At 34.0% G+C, this 20,287-nt stretch overlaps 1 protein-coding gene across 2 annotated transcripts in view; it reads right to left on the reverse strand.

Moving 5' to 3' along the window:
- The window catches only part of LOC138708067 (arrestin domain-containing protein 2-like), a 63,054-nt gene extending 42,999 nt beyond the window's left edge, over positions 1-20,055 (reverse strand). Inside the window, exons 1-2 of one of the 2 annotated variants that reach the window (XM_069838200.1) lie at positions 19,924-19,999; positions 8,272-8,329 (exon numbers count right to left, since the gene is read on the reverse strand). The gene's annotated coding sequence lies outside the window, so the exon portion shown is untranslated. Of the gene's footprint in view, positions 1-8,271; positions 8,330-19,923 lie in introns of both variants that reach the window. The other variant, XM_069838201.1, reaches the window with a different exon arrangement.
- Positions 20,056-20,287: the final 232 nt, after the last annotated feature.

Consider the following 20,287-nt stretch of genomic DNA (forward strand, 5'->3'; position numbering starts at 1 on the left):
CGTAAATCTACGATACGAAACCCAAAAATGTCTTCCTTTCTAGAAAAGATCATGCTAAAGTTTTTATTTAAAATTCATTGTTCTCGGCGGGATTTGGACATGTGAACTTAATGTTAAACTCGAGATCATCGAGTGAAGACAGTTACTGTATTTGTACTCGTATTGTCTGCCATCCTCCACCCTGGGAGTGCTAATCGTTTATCAGCCAATTTTGGATGCAAAATTATAAAATTTATATAATTATACATGGTGTAACCAGAAAAGTGGGCGAAACGTCAGGCATGGTTTTCTTGTATGTATATAAGAAAAAATTGTTATATCATCAATCAACATGGGTCCGGAAATGCTTGGTTTCTGAGTAGGTTTTGCAAATGATCATAGCGCACTCCAACACGTTTGTTTTCTGGAATTAATAATAATAATAATAATAATAATAATAATAATAATAATAATAATAATAATAATAATAATAATAATATTATTATTATTATTATTATTATTATTATTATTTCATGGAATGAAACTATCTTGTTTCACTTTCCTGCCCTAGTAGAAGAGCAATTCCACTGCAAACAGATCAAGATTTGACATTGCTATCTTCGACTTCCTTTTTTTAAATTTTTCGGACACGTTTAACAGTTTCTTGAGTCTTGGGCTCAGATGAGAGGTAAAAATATATTTAATACTATGGAAATTTATATAGCCTACAATAAAAATATGGAAATATGAATGTATTTATCTGGCAGTGTTAAGTGCTTGTGGCCTTCTCTTCTACTGAACCAGGTCAACAATTAATACAAATACAAAATTTATAACATAAATATAATAATAATAATAATAATAATAATAATAATAATAATAATAATAATAACGACAATGATAATGATAATAATAACGCTGCCAGATAAAACCAAACACATTAGTCCTTGTAGTCCTTTCTTCCCCTCAAACTATTATTATTATTATTATTATTATTATTATTATTATTATTATTATTATTATTACACAGGAAATGAGCAATGCGTGTTATTATTCGGTTGAGAAGCTTTTAACATCCAGTCTGCTGTCAAAAAATCTGAAAGTTAAAATTTATAAAACAGTTATATTACCGGTTGTTCTTTATGGTTGTGAAACTTGGACTCTCACTTTGAGAGAAGAACATAGATTAAGGGTATTTGAGAATAAGATGCTTAGGAAAATATTTGGGGCTAAGAGGGATGAAGTTACAGGAAAATGGAGAAAGTTACACAACACAGAACTGCACGCATTGTATTCTTCACCTGACATAATTAGGAACATTAAATCCAGACGTTTGAGATGGGCAGGGCATGTAGCACGTATGGGCGAATCCAGAAATGCATATAGAGTGTTAGTTGGGAGGCCGGATGGAAAAATACCTTTGGGGAGGCCGAGACGTAGATGGGAAGATAATATTAAAATGGATTTGAGGGATGTGGGATGTGATAATGGAGACTGAATTAATCTTTCTCAGGATAGGGACCAATGGCGGGCTTATGTGAGGGCGGCAATGAACCTCCGGGTTCCTTAAAAGCCAGTAAGTAAGTATTATTATTATTATTATTAATATTATTATTATTATTATTATTATTATTATTATTATTATTATTATTATTATACGGAACTCTGTTGAGAGAGAAGTTTCATTTAGTATTCTTATTGAATTTGGTATTCCCAAGAAGATAGTTCGATTAACTAATATGTGTCTCAGTGAAACATATAGCAGAGTCCGTATAGGCCAGTTTCTATCTGACGCTTTTCCAATTCACCGCGGGCTAAAACATGGAAATGCACTATCGCCTTTATTTTTTAACTTTGGTCTAGAATATGCCATTAGTAAAGTCCAGAAAAACAGGACGGATTTGGAATTGAATGGATTACATCAGCTACTTGTTTATGACATGAATATGTTAGGAGAAAATCCACAAATTATTAGGGAAAACACGGAAATTTTACTTGAAGCATTTACGAGATAGGTTTGGAAGTAAATCCCGAAAACACAGAGTATGTGATTGTGTCTCGTGAACAGAATATAGTACAAAATTAAAATATAAAAATTGGAAATTTATCGTTTGAAAAGGTGGAAAAATTCAAATATCTTGGAGCAACAGTAACAAATATAAATGACACTAGAGAGGAAATTAAACGCAAAATAAATATGGGAAATGCCTTCCATTATTCGGTTGAGAAGCTTTTGTCATCTAGTCTGCTTTCAAATAACTGAAAGTTAGAATTTTATAAAAACAATTACATTACCGGTTGTTCTGTATGGTTGTGGAACTTGGACTGTCAATTTGAGAGGGGAGCAAAGGTTAAAGGTGTTCAAGAATAAGGTGCTTAGGAAAATATTTGGGGCCAGAAGGGAAGAAGATACAGAAGAATGGAGAAAGTTACACAACGCAGAACTGCACGCATTGTATTTTTCAGCTAATATAATTAGGAGCATTAAATCCATATGTTTGAGATGGACAAGCCATTTAGCACGTATGAGTGAATCTAGACATGCGTATAGAATGTTAGTTGGAAGACCTGAGGGGAAAAGACCTTCAAGGAGACCGAGACGAATATGGGAAGATAATATTAAAATTTTTTGAGGAAGGTGGGATATGATGCTAGAGACTGGATTAATCTTGCTCAGGATAGGGACCGATGCAGAGTGTGCAAAAACGCAAATCTTGCTAGACAAAATTAATAACTGTGCATTCTAACGGATTGTTATGAAACTGTACAGACCTTATAGGTAGCACATACCTTTTGTGTACAAACTCTGTTTATGCTTGTGTAAGAGGAACTTCCCCTTTATAGGATGTGGTTTTAGACAAAATTAATAACTTCTTTCCATTCTAACAGATTTTTGTGTAACTATCTATAGGAGTTACAGCTGGCATATGTTTTTTTGTGCAGAACCTGTGATTACGTTTGTGTAAGTTGTTAATTTTGTTTAAATTCACCCTCTTTAAAGGGATAATTCCTCTTATTTTGTACACAAAAAAATATGTGCTACCTATAACTTCTGTACAATGTGTCATAAAAATGTGTTAGATAGGAGAGAAGTTATTAATTTTGTCAAAATTCACCCGCTATAAAGAAGTAGTTTTTTGTGCAAACGTAATCAGAGTTTGTACAAAAAAAATATGTGCCATCTGTAAGGCCTGTACAAAATTTTATAACAATCCGTTAGAATGCAGAGAAGTTATTAATTTTATCCAACTACTAGATTTTTCGTTCTGATCCACGGTGCGTTTGTTAAGGTTAGATAAAAATGTGTCAAATGCATGTTTAACCTGATGTTCGATATCGTGTGAATAATTTTGCAGGCCTAAAACACTCACACAGTGATTAAAAATTTCATTATTCCATTATTCTTTTCTGCTATAAAGCTAAACATGAAACAGTTGCCGCCACGTTACCGTATAATTACCTCACGACTGAAAAAAAAAATACTGATAAATGCGCAAGAACGCGCAAAGTTTAAAACAAAGATTCAACACTCTAAATGATGCTGTATTAAATGATTAAAGAATTGAAAGTTTGATTGAAACTCACATTATGTTTGGAGATCTTTATATATATATATATATATATATATATATATATATATATATATATTTTCAATTGTAATATTTAAATCCTACTGTAAGAAGAAAAACACTTTACAAACTTGAAATTGAAGTTACATTAGTAAGAACGTTCATATCTGAACAGATTCCATATTTCTCAATGCAATAAAACACTATCAATTTACTCTTTTTCACCCACATTGTAAGCCTCTCTTTCTACGACTGAACAGTAGCGAGAAATGTTAGAAAGAACTCATTGTTCATATCCTTCTAAAATAGCTTGCTGCTGATAAAACAGTAAAAGCTATTCCTCACAACATTCTCAAAATGTTAAAGAACATGAATTCATATTCATCTATGCCTAAGTAAACAAGTCGAAATTTGATTTGTATTCACCTAGATTCGGAAAATTACATATTGTGAGTTGGTGGGCTTATGTATGGGCGGCAATGAATCTCAGGGTTCTCTAAAAACCATTTGTAATTAAGTAGTATATGGAGTGAAGCTCTCTTGTTTAATTTTTCTGCTCTAGCACAAGAGCCATTTCACTGCAAACCCATCAAGAATTGATATTACTATATTCGATTTTTTTTTAATTTTTTTCGGGCACATTTAACCCTAAAATAAATTTGATCAATGTATATTTTTTCTAGAAACCTAATTTTGTTGGATATTAAATTACGAAATTTTCGAAAAATCGTTCGTACCAATTCCTTGGATCTATCTTCGGTTCTAATCATTCAAATTATTTAGGCGAAAGGTAAAAATATATTTATTACTATGGCGGTTTATATGCAGTAGAAGTATGGAAATATGAACACATTAAGTCAAAGTGTAATATATGGACTGAAAAAAATTTATTCGGATATTTACTCCTGGGTCGTCATAAACTTTGAGGTGAACGTAATACGTAATATACTAATATTACATACTGAATAGCAATAACTTGGTAATACTTTTAATGCATGTAATGCTTCAGGAATTATGTAATTTCAATCAAATGCTCCTATAAGAACGCAGAATTAAAATTTGTATTGTTGTGAAATTTGCTCATGCAAGAAAGATTGAGATGTAACCTTCTATTTCTCAAATAACGTGAAAATTCTGGAAAAATATTAATTGCAGCAAAATAACGAATATTACTAATATTCTGTGTGTTAAAGGTACATGAAAAGTATAATCCATTTCGATAAAACAAACTCATTTTCGCCAAAAATGTCCAATAGAACTTTGACTCTCTCAGCCCACGACTTTGTAAACAATGAAAGCAGCGAGAAGATTTCTATAAGAAACAATCGTCTTTTCTACTTTAACAGATAAAAATTGAGTCTTCAACTCTCCATGAAGCAAAAACGCTCCTTTGTTTAACTCGCCGTAACTCGTAAACCGGTTAAGATTTTGAGTAGCAGCCATTTTTATAGGTAATTTCCATTCTTCCTAAACACTTCTCTCGCTTTAACTCCCCATCTAAGGTGAAAAATAAAAAAGTTTGCCACTTATAAACTTTTGAGAGTGTCATTGTTTATTTTTAACGAATCAGTTCGAAGTTTGTATTTTTTCTCACTTTTCAAAATATATATTGATTTAGAATGTTTTTCTATGCTTTCCTTAGACATTTATCTATGTATCCTAAGCATTACTGCGCGATTGATTGAATTTCATGGGAGCTACGACATGATAAAGATCGTTCTCGTCTGCTTGCTGTGAACGGCAACGAATGAGCCAAAATGGCGGACGATTATACCCAGTATTTATACAGCCTTACTTTACACTGGTGCACCACCTTTCGAAGACGATTTTTGAGTTGTGTAATCAAGAAAATGACAGACACTTTGAACCAGGACTGGGCGCTAGTAGCTGAATTGAGTCACTGCAGACCACCCCTTAACTCCCCACTAAACGTTGTCCGGCTGAGACATTACGGTACGTGCAGACAGGATGGTCAGTGACGGATTGTATCAGGCGGGCATCATAGCTTTTACGAAATTTCGGCTCTCGCTGGTCGCCTAAAATCCACCACTGATGCACAGAGCCTTAGATCCCCCATACTCACAGTTTGGTTTTCCGATCGACCTGACAGGCGAAACTTTAATAGTTTGTCTTCTCACGTTCCTTCCCCATAAAGGCATAGATAAACAGTTTTTCAGGCTATCGCCGAGTGGACGGCGATTATATTTAGGTGTTTTTTTTATTTTACGACGCTTTATCAACTGCTATGGTTATCTAACGTCTGAGTAGAGATGAAGATGATAATGCTACCAAGGTGGGTCCAGGGTCCAACGCCGAAAGTTATCCAGCATTTGCTCTTAATGGGTCGAGGAAAAACCCCGGAAAAAACCTCAACCAGTTAATTTTCCCCAACCAGGATTTCAACCTGAACCCGCTAGTTTCACGGTCAGATACACTAAGTTTAGTTGTTAAAATATTATGAACTCTTTGCATATGCAGCTATCGCATGTGTACTGCTAGAAAAAAGTAAACGAAACTTATATGCCAAGTACTGGTTAGAAAAAAAATCATTTCACACACATCAACTTGCTTCAAGAACTTAAATGTTTTCCAAAAGACTGGAGCAGTTACCTGTGAACGGACGAAAGTACTTACAAGCAAACATACCCATAGGGGCAGATAAAAAATATTAATTCTTTTTCTTCTACCATGTTAATGTCAAAACAAGCACTTATACAAATTTTGTCCACACGAGCGCGTAAGTTTCCTGGAGCCGTTTACAGAAAGAAACCACACTTTCATGGAAAGATTTATTGTAACAGATACATTTATTGTTGACCTATTTTTCAACATATTCTCCACCGGAATAAGACATTTATCATACCACGGGATCAACTTTTGTATCTCTGGCGCCTGTGATTGGAACCAGTGCGTGACAGCCATCTGCACCTCTCTGTTAATCCCACGGTATGAGAAAAGTCTCATTTCGAGTGGGGAATATGTTTAAAAATAACTAAAAAATATTGCTATATATGTTCCAATAAATCTTTCCATGAAATTGTGTTTTCTTCTGTAAACGGCCCCAAGGAAACTTACTTTCTGGAGGACTCTCGTAATTGCGCTCGAGTAGTCAAAGTTTGTGTAAGTACTTTTGACATTATTAACATGATGGAAGAAAAAAATACTTTATCTGAACCCCTATGTTTGCTTGTTAGCCTACTTGGAACTGTTGTATCGTTACGTCATAGCCTACATAGAAGGAGATAAGAATACGAAAAAAAGCGATCACACATAGTGTTGGGATGTGGGAATATTCTCGCAGAAATATTATTATTATTATTATTATTATTATATTATTATTATTATTATTATTATTATTATTATTATTATTATTATTATTATTATTATTATTATTATTACATTGAACAACAAGAATTTTGCTCCGCCTTAAAAGAATGTGTCCCTTATGGTTTGATGTGCGCTGATGCGTCTCTTTTCTTCGTATCACATAAGGTTTGTAAGATATACTATGATTTCACTTTTCGATAAGCGCTCCTCCAGGAAACATCTGGCGAGGGTTGGGGGTATAAACCAAAGCAAAAGCTAATGCATTTTATGAGTTTATGACTTATTTCCGGTTTCTTATGGTTGTTGGCTAGTTATTTAGTACTTCAAATAAATAAACAGGTATTGGTCCCTTCTATTAAGTAAATTTCATAACGGTTCAAAGTGAGGTCTATGCAATGAACAAACAAGGGTGTGCTTTTCAGTATTTAAAGGAAAAGTTTACTAGTTTGAGTGAAGGCAAGTTAAAAGAGGGCATTTTCATCGGTCCACAAATTCACAAATTAATGGCTGACACTTTGTTTGAAGAAAAACTTTCCGTTACAGAAAGAATGGCATGGCGCGCTTTCAAAGACGTTTACTCAAATTTCCCTGGGAATTGTAGGGCAGACAACTACATAGAACTTGTTGTGGAAACTATGTTAAATGCATATGACAAAATGGAGTGTAATATGTCCCTAAAATATACTTTTTACATTCTTATTTGAATTCCTTTCCTCCTAACTTTGGAGCGGTAAGCGACGAGCATGGGGAAAGATTTCATTAAGAAATATCTGAAATGGAAAGGCGTGATAAAGGAAGATCATCATCCAGCATGCTTGCAGACTATTGTTGGTTTCTTGTAAAATACAGTCTCTGGTCTAATTATAAATAGAAGTCATCCAGAAAATTATTTTAAATGTAAGTTCAAATTCCGAGATTTTTCTCATTATACGCATGAACAATTTTTATTGTTGTGTTTTAAACTATGTAACATTATTTTTGTATCCAGTGCACATTTTCCAAGTATTATGAGGCATTTTGAATCCGTATTGTGTTGTAATTTTATCACTAGCAGTGAAAAATTAAAAACAAATAAGTTTTGTCATTAAAAAATTCAATTCATTTTCCCCGGAAAATGGTACGTGATGGGGCAATTTGTATTTTAAATTCAGATTTAGGGCACACATATTAGTAATATTCACCTATTTTTATTTCGGAGCAAGACAAAAAGTAAAAATTTGATGTTCAGTGTTTTTATTATTATTATTATTATTATTATTATTATTATTATTATTATTCTCAAATAAAATATTCCCAGACTGGATTTTGTTCTATTGTACAGTTCTTTACTTTGGCAAATGGTACAAGTTACAGCGGAAGGAAAACAAAATGTAGTGAATATTGGCAATACTCACACGATTATTCCTGCTTTCCACAAGGAGACTGTTGAACTGTTGACGCCATTGGTTTGTTATCTGGAAGAAGCAGATTTACAGACTGACACAATACATTTGGTAACACAATGCAATCAGTTACCAGGTTTATATTTATTTAATAGTACAGTGCGTCCAGCTCGAGTCCGGGCCGGGTGATGGCATGCATGCGCGTCTCACCCGCTGTGTAGTAGGTCACGGTGTTTCCGATGCGTAATTTATGGCAGTTAAAAGGTTACGAAATCTTATTATTTAAAACAGCGGTGACAAAAAGCGGGTGTCGTGATTTACATCGTGTAATCACAGACATTCAAACGGGAGCGAGGAGTTTCCTGTACATTGATGTGTGTTACATTCACGTAATGAAGGCAAGCAGTGGCGGCATCATGTCGCGCTACAAGCAGAAAGAGGTGGTTTCGTAAAGAATGAGACTTTTTTATTGTTTTGTCGGACAAAATGCAATATGTTTACTTTCCTCAGCGGTTTAATTAGGAGTATATAGAAACATTGTCCCGCGCCGTGGCGTCGTGGCCTAAGGTATCCTGCCTAGGACTCGCGTTACGGAATGCGCGCTGGTTCGAGTCCTCATGGGGGAAGAAATTTTCTCATGAAATTTCGGCCAGTGTATGGGAACGGTGCCCAACCAGCATCGTGATGCACTTGGGGACCTTCGATAGGTAGCGAAATCCGGTTGCGAATGCCAGCTATAACGGCTGGGGGGATCATCGTGCTAACCACACGATACCTTCATTCTGGTTGGATGATCGTCCACCTCTGCTTCGACATGTGGGCGTGAGGCCAGCAGCCGGCTGGTCGGTCTAGGCCCTCCACGGGCTGTAGCGCCACGGATTATTATTATTATTATTATTATTATTATTATTATTATTATTATTATTATATAGAAACATTAATTGCCACGCTGAATAATGTATGATTATTATTATTATTATTATTATTATTATTATTATTATTATTATTATTATTATATAGAAACATTAATTGCCACGCTGAATAATGTATTATTATTATTATTATTATTATTATTATTATTATTATTATTATTATTATTATTATTACTGACCACTAAGTATGTGTTTCTTTAATTCTTCTGTACGTGCATGAATATTGATATTTTTAGATCTCCCTAGAAGGATAAAATTATAAGGATTTATCTCAATTTTAATCTTCTTAATCTTTACATGAGGGCAGTGGTGTCATGGAGGCCATACGGGGCCATACATCGTATGGGAACCTACAATTGTTTTAATTAATCGTATGGGGAAAAGAAAATTTTGTCTATACAGAACCATACGGCATATGGGTGCCTAAGTTTTGTACGCGGAGACCTGTACAGATCTTAGATCGTTTCTTGCAGTTCCCATTTTGTTTGATGTTCATAAACAAAGATTGTCCACCTCTGCAGCACTGGAATCCAGAATTATATAAAATAATGGTTGAAAAATAATAAGTGCTACAAATAAATACTCCAAGATTCTTCGAGACAAGTGTGCATCTCTGGTGGGGTTACATGGCGTATTCTTTAATTCAAACTTGTTGTACAATTAAAATGTAGAGCAAAACAATTTCTTTACTTCTTTAACATTAAAACAATCATTAAATGACAGTCGGAGAGATAGAGAGGGGAGAGTAAATTATATTTCAAGTGAGAAAACAAGGGGTGGGGCGTATGACCAAGAGAAAAATTACTATGACAGCACTATTTATTAGTTATTCATTTAATAATAATAATAATAATAATAATAATAATAATAATAATAATAATATTGTAGAAAAACTGATTCAATATTATGTGCCAACGAACTGTTAAACGCCAGGAATTGACATGTCTTAAATCATAGCCAGGAAGAGAAAGATAAGATAAATAGATGTAAGGAAGTCAGCTACCTAATTGGGTTTGAAATATCTCGTGCTCTAAAGCCTTTTAATAGAACAGAATTTCTCAAAAGAGTAATGATTAAAATATGTTTAAAACTTGCCCATAAGAAGTTTTTAATTTTGAAAAACTACGAATTTCTTGACCAAGTATCGAGAGAAGAATTTTAAAAATTCCTGATTATATTCAAGAGGAAAATTAAAAAAAGAAGCAAGAAAAATCGTATATTATTCACTGGCTCTTGATGACTGCAGTGACATTACTGATACAACAAAGCTTGAGATATTTATCCGCGGGATTGATCAAGATGTTAGTACAGGAACTACCACTGGTTGTAGTTTTCGTGCCAAGTACCTTTCCTCCGTATCCTTACTTCATAGGCTGTCTGTCGCATGTAATCACTGCAGCTCGAGTTTTGGTCGCCGCTGATTTAAATACACTGTAGCAAGTACCAGGTTATTTAACGTCGATGGAATTGGTGACAGCGGGGTAGTATTTGGCGCTGTAGATTTACCTAACATTCAGTTTCAATTGGGGATAACCTTGGAAGAAATCCAACCAGGTAATTGGCTCAAGCGGGAATCGAACTCGCGTTCTTGAGTAATTAGAAATGACACAAAACGCGAAACAACTGAAAGAATACAGACAACTGAGCGATTGGCCTATCGGTTAGAGTCGTGCATAACCGGTTACGGATAAATAGAAATGATATATTGCTACTGAACGCCTGGCGCTATAGACAGTATGCGAAGCTCTTCCATCTCGCGGAGTAGTCCAATGTTCGGTTAAACGATTGTCCGAGTCTTTCTCGAGTGGACGGCTCTGGGTCATGAAAGACAGATAATGTTGAGCCATCCAGGAGTTCCAAGAATCGTTGCAAGGACGCGATTATCATCGTGTACCTTTCAATTGATATTTCCTCCTCTTCCCATCGATTGATTGATTGATCGATCTATTCATTCATTCATTCATTCATTCATTCATTCATTCATTCATTCATTCATTCATTCATTCATTCATTCAGCAGTCCAGGTATTGCAACAGCACGCATCATGAAGCTACAGTTACTAGAGCTTGATAGTGCTTTTATTTTTGTTAATAACATTTTATCAACAGTAATCTCACTAGACGTTTTGATTTATCTAGAGAAAATCAAAACTCGAGTGGGATTTAATTGACTATTACACGATTAGAAGAAAGTATATAAAGATTAGAAATAACGAAACTCCAATACAATAAAATATTAATTGACTTACGAAAATACAACTGTCTTCAAATGTATTATTGCACCATCTCAACATTACAGATATTACGCTAGATGCATGCTAGATGGCAGTAGTGTCTTTATACAGACACTGTAATGATTACTATTCAATAAATCTAAATATTAAACAATCTCTGATACGTGACTATCCATAATATCATATAGCAGAAGTTCTTTTTATCCTCTCAGAGCAGAAGCTATAACATAACCTAACTAATATACACAAGTGTTAGAAAAGTTTTAATTTACGACGATGACATAAAAAATAAACATGAATAATTTTAAAAGGAATAATTATTGAATGTACAATTTTCAAATTTGAATGTGGTTGGTGATTCAATTGCTGTTATATTGGACGTGTGCATAATAGAAGTGGAACTCGTTGATTTAGGCCTACATGGTGTATTCAACTTATTCAGGATTTCCGAATGGTGCTCTTCATTTATTTGTAAATTGGATTTCAGAAGATGCATAGGTATGATCAGTGATTTTTATTAATTCTTGTTCTTGAATGCCAATGCGAGTCATATTTGAAACTGCTGTGCATCGACTGGAGTGGTTTGTAATTTTATATATATTTTTGACGTCCAGACCAGCGCAGTTTCAAATGTTGGCAAACAAAGAAACAAATGCTAGGGACACGATAAAATTAAACAAATGCTAGGGACGCGATAAAATTGTGCGATAAGCAGCCATGATTGGTTGAAATACGTCCTTTCGTACCGTTTTATTGGTCAAAAGTAGTATGACGTAGTAAGAGTGTAATAGTCTCCTTAAAAACGATTTATTAGTGAAGTAATAATACATCCACTTAGAATAATTAAAAGACATAGGCTATATTAACAACTACTCTTTTAGAGGTAGCATATGCATTTTGAGATTAAAGTATGAACGTGTATACTTATTTGCTCTTCTATTTTGTAAGTAATTGTAATTGATTTTATTCTTGTATTTGTTCACATATCAGATTTAATCCATGCATTACGCTTATTTCCTTTGCTGTCACCGGTGTCCATTAGTTGAATTATATATTAGATATAAAGGTAAATGAACCAAAGTGTCCAATCAATTATAATCCTATTTAAAGCTAACACGTTTTTTAATTAGAAAAAGTAAATTTCCTTTAATTGTTACTCCATTTGTGTAGTTAGAAAATGTCATCAGAGTTCCTGTATGAAGTGCGCTTGATATATCGGTTGCTGAATCACTAGTTCTACTGTCATTCTCATCATCGCCTTTACTATGTTCATCATCACCATTATAACTTTCGCCACTGTAATCATCCATTCTCTTTCCTTGTGTGTTGAGGGTTACTTACGTCTCAGCTCGCAACTGACTACTAGGCATATTGTCAATTGTAGGGTTCTTTTCATCACCAGAATCCTCATCACTTACGTTACCACACGCATTTGTTGGTGTTAAAATGGTGATGGAAATGTCATTACACTTGGGTATAGCAACTTGGTCGTCCTGAATCATTTGTAAGGCTTCATTTAGTGAAAACCTCCGATAATAAAATAAGTACTACCAGTCTCACGAAATGTCCCCTCTTATGACTGACGTACTACATGTAGTACGCCTGACTTTACCATGATATGGGATAATCTTAAATTATAAATTGAATCCAATTATGCATTATTATATACGAAGTACATCATACGAGTATGCCCTATCAATATCAAAGGCATTATACAGGGACATCATTTTATTTTTACTTCAATTTTTATTGTAACTGAGTTTTTGAATGTACTTCACTCCCACTGCCAGTAGCAAACTTCTACACACAACCAAAGCCGCAATACTGTATTTAATGCAGTTAAAGTAGTCTACGATCATGGTAAACAACACAGAGTGTGTGAGTATAGTATGTGTCCAGAAATATGATCGCATTTTTCAGTGAAGAAAGAACATTCATTCACTATTGAATCATATTTTCGACAGGTACTGTGCGTCAGTTTAGTTACGTCGCATTCCGGCTTCCCCCACCCGTTTCTGCTGCTCCTCTGTAAAGGCTAGTGGCTGGGCTGTCTTAGCTCTTTTCTGAAATCATTTGCTATTAGGAATTGGACTTCTACGTAATATTATACAACTATTTGAAATAATTTAAATAAAAGGACCTCGTTAAGTAAGTGTCACGTGATTTCCCCCCTTTCTAAGACCTTCCTACATAACCATATGGACGGACAGTAAATAGCATATATCAGTAAATTTATCTATACGGATCGGGTAGAAGTGAAAATTGAAATGACAGTACGTAAGGTACACTGTTATAGAGTAGGTACAGAATTATTTCAATAGACGTAGGAATATGGCTCCCCCATGTCGCCTGATTTGAGTGCTTTGCATTATTTCTTTGGGGTTACTGTAAAACAATTGTGTTTTCTAAACATCCTTTAGCAATAGAATTAAATAATTACATTCAAGAAACCATACATTCAATTTCAGAAGATATGCTTGAAAACGTTTTTGATAATATGCACAAAAGAACTGAAGTCTTTATCGAAATGAACGACCATCATTTTCAATAATTTATTTAAATATCCATATTTTGATTATTTTTAAAATTCAAATTCACTGTAAATATTGTATGCTAATGTGCTGTAGACAGTATACTGTACATTGCATAATAAATGCGTCCGATTGGATAGTTCAGTTACTGAGTAAAAACACTTACTGTTAATGTACTATATTGTGATTAAATAAAAACCCGACGAAAATGATCAAACTCAAAATAGTAACATTTCCTAGTTTACGTAAACGGATGCACTACTTTTCTTCCCTCCTATACCTAGTAAAGTTATTTGTATTGCATTTTACACTAGTGTCGTCAAATTTTGGTTGTGGAAGTAAACAGTGTTTCCGGTTCTTAATCTTTAATCCAAAGGTATAGTCAGGTTAATATCGGAAATGTTAGTAAAAACAAAATGATGTCCCTGTACCTACAGCATGCGATATATACCGACTTCGAGAATAACACGTTCTGCTTCACAGCTATGACTCACACACATATATTCACAACAATGACTATGACAGACTGAACTTTAAGAACAAAAATTGAAGCCAATTTATAACACCTAAAGATTAGGGTATCATGGTTGCCAACTGTGAAAATCTTACACAACAAAGTAAAAAAAAAAAAAATAAATAAAACGTTCGGTGTCCTATATAGAGGAAGTCAGTCTTATATGAGTTCTGCAGTGCTGGGGGAAAAGTGACATAAGTCAGTTTCCACAAACCTTTTCTGATAATTTATTGACAACTTACACTGGTTTATGTCGATCTGATTTTTTTCCGTATGAATTATTGTAATGGGAGAAATACTTATGTGTTTTTTTCTAAGCGAGCAGATGTTCCGTAAGTTGTCAATAAATTATCAAAAAAGGTTTGTGGAAACTGACTTATGTCACTTTTCCCAAGCACTGCAGGTTATAAGTAATCATTTAACTTAAGTTGTCATCTAGTTTAAGTTTTCAAGTTCGATAAATAATCCTCTGGCTTATGCATATTTTTCTTTTCGATTTTGTCTTAGGTTTACTTATAACTTCCTTTTCTATTAACATTATTTTATCATGTATTTCCTTTTTTATCCTCTGGTTGAGTGGAAGAGAAGACCTTACGGCTTTAACTCTGCCAGAAAAAAATAAAGCTTTATTATTATTATTATTATTATTATTATTATTATTATTATTATTATTATTACTAGTAACAGCGACAATCTTTTTCTTTCCCTCAATCTGTCAATCAATACGAAGTTTAAGAATAGAATTTGAATTGTTAAAATCGTTAATATCAGAGGTTTACCCGAAACGCTTTCGGAATTTATAATTCCAAATAGCACAGTACATACTTTCGTTGAAATCAATGAAGTCCTGGCTTCGAATTAGCCACTTGTAACTTTCGAAAATCCTAAATAAATTAGAGATAACCTAAGATTACAAAAGAATTTCAAGAGGGATAAACATTTTTTGGAATTATCCAGTGTTGAATTAAATAACCTCTACTCTATAGGCTACAGAATGTCAACGAAATCTACCCGTTAGTGTATATAGTGTAAATAACAATTTACTCATTATACCCTACCACAAGACATCTTTATATTCTCCATCTTATACAGTTTCAGTTGCTAGAAATTGGAACTCGCTACCGAGTGATGTAAGGGGTTGTTGGACAATAACTTCATTTAGGTCAAAATTACATAAATTCTTACTTAACAAATTAATTGTGATTAATATTTATTACATATAATGAAACTAACATCTGTCCATTCTTATTATTATCATTAATTTCTCTAAATAGATTTACAAAACCTCTAATGGCAATTACATTAATATTCTCATTATAGAAATATATTTTAGATTTATATATATGTATTTTTTCTCCCTGTAACATAGTTCTAGTAAGCTTATATTAAATTAATTTTCATCATATTACTAGCTATCTCAAATCTCAAATTAATTATAATTGATTGAATTAAATTAGCTCATAAATTAAGTTACTACTTTACCTTATAGGTTTATCTAAATTTAAATAAATTTGTAGTCTACTAGTCATTAAAACTTAACTGAGAATATTGCTGGAGAACCTTTTAAGTGTAGTGTAAACATTCGTAATTTAAATATGTATTGTATTGATTAAGGCTGGTTGAGTGGAAGAGAAGGCCTTATGGCCTTAACTCTGCCAGCGAAAATAAAACATTATTATTATTATTATTATTATTATTATTATTATTATTACAAGGATTAGTTGTACACAGACAACAGACGGTATGCCAGAATTCACGGCTGTAAACGTTTATTTTCTTTAATGAAAGTATCGGTATTTAATTCTTTTTCCAGCGTGATAATAATTCATCTTTAGGATTTCTACAATAAGATTTTTTTTTCCATTTCAAAATATTGAAATTTCGTTTTCACGATTTCAATTAAACCACATTTATCAGTATCAGAAATGATTATGGATAGTAATTAGTAACAATATGTTCGAAAAATAACTCTCTTTTGCTCGAAATATTTTCAAAAGTGCAAATAATATATCAAATTAAGATACCTAAGACTTATTTCCGAACGATAGGGCCTATATAAGAAAATATTCATTATGGTCTACAGTCAACTCTGGATATAGTGAACATTCGGCTAAAGTGAACCTAAACCTTTGGTCCCGACCCGCATACATTAAAAAGTACATTAATATTTCCGTTTATAGTGAATTCTCGCTTCGGTTATAGTGAACCTTGTATCCTGACAAATTCGTATTTGAAGTCAGACCTTCTTGTGTAAAATTGTAAGAATGGGTTGAGAATAACATTCTAAGTTTCTTACTCCATTAGTCAAAGGACAAAGGTAGAATTAGTGATTCCTAGATAATGAGCTGTACTGTAAATTCAGGCAACGCGTGATGACCTTGCCTCACTCCACTGTCGAAGGGTTGACATTCTGTTCTCAGGCACTCTACTGTTATTTCTAATCCTCCACTGTCAAAGGGTTGCCTTTTGTTCTCAGAAATTTTTCCATTATGTCGGATAGCATCGAAACAACGGAAAATGAAATTGCCTTCTTTTATTAAAAGGGGACGGACATTATGTCCAGAGCATAAATGAAGATAGATTTCGATGGCTTTCAAACTCCATTAACCTTCTTCCAGTTTCCATTAAGTGGCCCGGAAAATTCCAATGCTGAGTATATACACAGTCACACCATAACAGCGTTTGTCATTTCTACCTGACCAGTCTGTTTCTAGTGTTCCAAAAAGTGGATGTACTTCACATATTCATTTTGTATGACGTCTCGCCCATCTCATTGAATATTACACGGCTACTATGAAGTAGCCAATATGTATTATTACTATTTAATACGAGAAAAATTCGTACCGGCACCGGGAATCGGACCCAGGACCTCTCAGCTCTGCGCACTGAGCGCTCTTTCCAACTGAGCTATGCCGGGACACGATCCACGGAGCCGGCCGAACCCCTCTCGTAATGCTTTTTACGGCCTTACTACCTGCATTTGAGACGATACAAGTCATGTACTGTATAAAAATGTCGAAGCGTAAAGTGGTTTCCTTGAAAGATAAGGCGAATATTATAAGTGGCATTGAGCGTGGTCTTTCCCAAGAGGACGTGGGTCGCATAGTTTAAGTAAATCAACTGTGAGTAACAGTGTACAGTGTAATCCATTCCACAAAAATGAAATCTTTTATTTCCTTGTTCACAATTTCATTCATTTCTGTCATTTAAGGTTAGGAGAGAGACACTTCGGATATAGTGAACGAAATATGCAAGTCCGCAGGGGTTCACTATATCCGGAGTCGACTGTATATATATATATATATATATATATATATATATATATATATATATATATTTGACAAAAATATTACTTGTTGGAAACAATTATTTGTGCTATACCCCATTAGTGTTAAGATGTAATGTTATATAACTGGTATTTTTATCTGTTACCTTTGATAGTACTACGAGTGCCATAACCATTGTAGCTACACAACTTAATATTCATCCTAACAAGAAATCACAGATCACTTCCCAATGAAAAAGAAAATTGCTGCACGCTTATTTAAGAAAAATTACCAATAATGACAAACAAAATTAGAAGAACTTCGATTTCATTTTGTCAGTGAAGTAGTCTTGCAATGACACACATTAAACACACACACATATATCCTTTTCAGTCCCGAATTTACAATTTTTGGGGGAAAAAAAAGGTCACATCATTCTGGGGTTCCAAATATCCCAAATCAAGTCTTCACAGAAAATCAAATTTTGGGGAAATTTTGACTTCTTTGTGCCCCAAAATTTTGAATGTAATTTATAAATCTGGCATAGAAATGTTGCAAAAGTGATACTCTTCATTTCTATCAAATTTAATTATTCAAAATTTCAAAACTATCCAAGATACTGCAAAAAATTTAAAATAAAATTATGTATAGTATACGATACACCAGGACTGAAGAGGATATTTTTTTTTTATTTTATTGGGTTATTTTACGACGCTTTATCAACATCTAGGTTATTTAGCGTCTGAATGAAATAAAGGTGATAATGCCGGTGAAATGAGTCCGGGCTCCAGCACCGAAAGTTACCCAGCATTTGCTCGTATTGGGTTGAGGGAAAACCCCGGAAAAAACCTGAACCAGGTAACTTACCCCGACCGGGAATCGAACCCGGGCCACCTGGTTTCGTGGCCAGACGTGCTAACCGTTACTCCACAGGTGTGGACAAGAGGATATATATATATATATATATATATATATATATTCTCACAAACGTTTTTGTATTGTCAAATTTCTCGGATAACCGCAGAGAATCTATGAAACATAAGCTACTGTAATCCAGTGGATCTAGCTAGAAATTTAAGATTGGGGGAGGGGCAAGTTTTGGGAACATCACTTGGCAAATTTGCCTGTAACTTACATTCAACACATCTAAAAGACAATATATGAAATTATTGCTTAATATTATGACATTTGAAATTAATTTAGACTCCCCAAAAGTTGTTATGAAGCAAAACTCATTCTCCGTGTTACAGAGTGAATCAACAGACGCCGACCCTAAATAAATCTACGTAGTTACTGTGTTGAAAACGGTAGCTTCAACATTTCTTCGAAAATTATCGGTCAATTTAAAACAACTGTCAGCAGAATAGTTAAAAAGGATTTGTTATTCTGAATATTGGTCATTGTCGGTAGAAACAAACATTATTTTTCTTTCAGTGTCGCATTCACAACGCAAATGGAAGATTATTTCTTCATGGTTTAAATGTAACATAATTTAAAAATGGGGGGGGAGTTGCTTCAACCCAGTGAGAGCCCCCCCTGCCTACGTCACTGAGTGCATAAAATTTTGCGGTTCATTTATTATATTATAGGTCTACGACAATTGAATCTATGAAAAACTGTTTGTTCAAAACTGAAGTTTTGTAACTACGTATTTCAGGAGACCTCTTAAACATTGCTTAGATTGCTTGCTGTATGTAATTGGGAAGACACGTAATTTGCTAAATCATTTTGTAATTAATATACCTGTACCGGTATCAGTACGAATCCTGCTTAAGAAAATAGATATGACAGAGAATGTCTTGAAGGTTTGCGTATTGAAATAGTCTTTTTTATTAATTTCACCACACGTCGGCGATACTTCACAATAAATTACGTTGTACAGTACCTGTTCGCATTTGATATCGTAGCGAAAGTCCGTCCATCTACCTAGACAAGCCTGTTGCACGAACTTAAAACGCGAAACGTCATACTGAAATACGAGTTTTTTGTAATGATTATAAAATAAACTCTGATGTACTCACAAGTCACGAACTCTGATCTAGGGCAGAACCAGCTTTTGTCAATTTAATAAACACAGATAGAACGACGTAGCGAATGTTGTGTAAGTGTTTATAACATCAGAAAGAATATATGCTAATAATAAATAGATATAATTAAATGAAGCCGACTCTTCGATGATAACGCACTTACCTGGGATGTCACTACGAACAAACGAAGGCGTGATGCTTGTCATTAGGATGACGGCGCTCGATATTCCCCATCCTCCGCGCATATAGTGCGGGGATGGTCCATTTAGAGGGGTTACAGGCGGGATTGTTGGCGCGTTGGCGCCATTGCAAGTTGCAGAGCAATGCAATTGACTCAAAATGGCAACTACATAAGAAGTCAGCGTATATGGAAGAGGCTATTGTATATTTAATTACTTTGTTATACGAATAAATTCAAAGGAAAAATACTTTCTTATGATGTTATTAGAACAAGAAAGACTGCAAATAATGCGACAATATAGCTACGATGGAATTATAATGGAAGGGGATTAGGCTTGCCAGGTGTT

Source organism: Periplaneta americana, chromosome 10 (genome assembly GCF_040183065.1).
Source record: "Periplaneta americana isolate PAMFEO1 chromosome 10, P.americana_PAMFEO1_priV1, whole genome shotgun sequence".
In the NCBI taxonomy this organism is placed as follows: Eukaryota; Metazoa; Arthropoda; class Insecta; order Blattodea; family Blattidae; genus Periplaneta; species Periplaneta americana.